At 36.8% G+C, this 3162-nt stretch overlaps 1 long non-coding RNA gene across 1 annotated transcript; it reads right to left on the reverse strand.

Annotated features, from left to right (window-relative positions):
* Window positions 1-461: 461 nt before the first annotated feature.
* On the reverse strand, window positions 462-1916 carry LOC106941690 (uncharacterized). The gene is made up of 2 exons (XR_001423437.1): window positions 1852-1916; window positions 462-590 (listed from the first exon to the last, which is right to left on the reverse strand). It is a non-coding gene; the product is annotated as an uncharacterized LOC106941690 (long non-coding RNA).
* Between the last annotated feature and the right edge of the window lie 1246 nt (window positions 1917-3162).

A 3162-nucleotide genomic window follows, 5' to 3' on the forward strand; every position in this document is an offset into this window, starting at 1 on the left:
GCTTTCCCTGCCAGCATCTTGCACCCTGCTGTTATGTGCTGGACTGTCTCAGAGGCCTCCTTGCACAACCTACACCTTGGGTTGTATAGCTATATACAGCTATAATAAAATCACAGAAAATATTTTCAAAAAGTGCCTTTATTTCAACCATCTGTTCTGTGAGTTGTATAAGGGAGCATTACGCTCAGGATACAAGGTTTTTTAATTGCAAGAATGCAGTCATTGTTACAGCAGAATAAAGATGCAATTTTATAACAATGTCTTCAAATTACAATAAGTCGTTTTAATGAGAAATAAAGATTCAGATTGATCTGATGTAACCAGCTCAGCCCATGTGGTTCTGACATTTGTCAGTAACCAAGAGGTTGCAGATTTCCACCTCACCTGACCAGGTAAGCATTAAGGTAAAAAAAACCCCAAAAAAAATACAGCAAATACTGTATACAAAATGGAAAAAGAGCAACTGATAGAAATACTTTCTATATAAAGAAAAGCAAAAAAGTTAATAGCAGGAGAAAAGTTGTTGGCAACATTAGCTCAGCCAATCTCTCCCTCCAGGAAGCCACCAAACAACTCCTGTCCAACTCCAGCTATAATAAAAATAAAAAAGAGAGAGAAAGAAAACAAATAATGCCAATTTGATAATTCAGATCTAATGCTTTCCAGATGCAAAAAATGTTCTGGAATCTATTACTGACATTTTACAAATTTCACAAATCAATTGGAAGGTTTCACAAATGTTGTATTTATTCTGCTGTTAGTACAGAATAATCTAGTTAAGTTTGAAATGTCTAGGTGTTTTTAAAGTACAACACATTAAAAAAGCTCAAGATAGTGAAAAATTAAGTGTAATCGTTTGTTTCCGAATTAGATGCTACATTCGGGAGCTAACTTCAGCTTCGACTAATAGCTTGGGCACAATATAGACAGATCTATATATGTTTATATAGATATATATGTATATCTATATCCATCTATATAGCATAGATATGTGGATTGCACTGTAAAGTAGTTTAGGCACAAGCGTCAGAAGGTGAATAGAAAATCAGTCCCAGCCACCAGTTTCAATTTCTTCAAATGACTTTGGATTCACTCTTTTCACTGACTTCTCTCCTCCTGAGCATCCAAAAACTCACTGTTTTTATATCCAATTGGCATCACACCTGTGCTTGATTGGACACAGCCACAATGGAACAGGTCAAACAAACAAAATCTAAACAGAGAAACACTAAAATTACAAATCTAATTTACAAACTCCTGCATAATGAAGTTGTCTCCAAAATAAACTATATAATACAAGATAACTCAAAAGTTACTTTAAAGAAAAACAAACAAAGTAATACACAAAAGAAAACCCTCTAATTGGTAGAACCCAGCAAGGTAATCATTGACATCATCCAGCCATTTAAGCAGGAAGTACTGGGCCGGTTCCTCCCATACTCCTGCCCTGCTGCAGATCTACAAGGACAAATGATGGTGAGTACAAAGGAAAACAAATACCTTAATAAATATACCTTGAAAAAAATTCAACTTATAGTCCAGAAATAGTAACTTTAACCTAAACATACATAGATGGACCCTGCAACATAATGCTAACACAAACAAACCTGGGATAGTAAGTGAAGCAAAATTGCAATGTTTAAATTAATCATTATAACCAAATATAGAAAGTAAGTGAGTCAGAAAGAATAAGGGACAAGTGGTGAACACAAACTGAACCACTTTGTCACAGCACACTGCACAGCTAATCAAACCACTTAACGTTTACATAGCGTCTTTGTAAGCTTGTCCCTGTTAGCTACTTCAGACATATGAGGCATTATGCTGAATACAAACGATTTATTAATTTACCTTTGAAGTTATTGTGAAGTTTGACACACCCAGCTTAAATCCTTTGTTGTTGTTGGAGCGTTTCATTATGTCTGAATAATTATATAGGCATCATTAATAGTACTGCACACACTGTTGCCTGTGCACAGGAAGCATTCTATGTGGCAAAAAAGCGGAAATGCTAAAACGGAAGTCCGTGGCATAAACCCCATTGACAAGCTAGACTACAATCAATCAAATTTTATTTGCATAGCACATTTCAGAAGCAAGGCATTTCAAGGTGCTTTACATAATTAAAAAACAAAATAAAAACAGCATGTGACATTGAATAAACAGTAAGAAAGAGAAATTAAAAAAAAAAAAAAAAGATAAAAACATACTTTTGTTACGGAATTTAAGCGCCTGTCGTTGCCGGACTCCGCCGTCCGTTTAACACAGGTATTATNCAGGCCCCGTCGCCTGACAGGACAAGGACTCCAACCTTGCAGCACCAGGCTCCATCCTGGTGCTCACAAAATTTTGCGCTAGGTCTTCGCCGTCCTACACAGATTTTTGTGCACTATTTTTACTTGTTAGAGTCTAGAATTTACAGGATTTTTCTGTGCGCGCAATGACCCTCAATTACTCGCCACTTTTACATAAATAGATAAAAAGTAAAGATAAAAACATTAAAAACATTGAAGACATCAAAACCCACACTCTAATTTAGCTATAAGCAACTCTAAACAGGTGGGTTTTAAGTTGAGATTTAAAGGTGTTTCAGCTGTTTTACAGTTTTCTGGAAGTTTGTTCCAAATTTGTGGTGCATAGAAACTGAATGCTGCTTCTCCTCGTTTGGTTCTGGGGCAACTCAGCAGTCTCTGAGCCCCCAATCTTTCTCCATGTCAGTTATTGTTTAACACACAAAGTTGAAAGTCATCCTTAGCAGTTATTTGCAATGCATGAAATGTCGGCTGAGGATGGCATGGTCCATTAATTGCTTGTTAATAATGAACTAACTGGGTAAATATGTTAAGGCTCTTAAAAATCACCCAGGACTGTAAACCAAGGAACAATAAATAAGTTAAAATACAAAAATGCAGTGTTGTAGTACTCAAGACCGGTCTTCGTCTCGAGACCATTTTTTGATGGTCTCCTCTCGGACTCGACCGCATTTGGTCTCGGTCTTGTCTCGGTCTCGGGTGCTGAACACTCTGGATTTTATTTCAAGACCAGTCGAGACCGCAACTGTGGAAATATCATTAAACTTACAGCCAGGGGCGTGGTATAGGGGGAAAAGTGATGACAACTCTAGGGGCCCTCCACAATTTAATTATTTATTTTTGTTCATAG

Source organism: Poecilia latipinna, unplaced genomic scaffold (assembly GCF_001443285.1).
Source record: "Poecilia latipinna isolate Pla-1442-1.1 unplaced genomic scaffold, P_latipinna-1.0 Scaffold3808, whole genome shotgun sequence".
In the NCBI taxonomy this organism is placed as follows: Eukaryota; Metazoa; Chordata; class Actinopteri; order Cyprinodontiformes; family Poeciliidae; genus Poecilia; species Poecilia latipinna.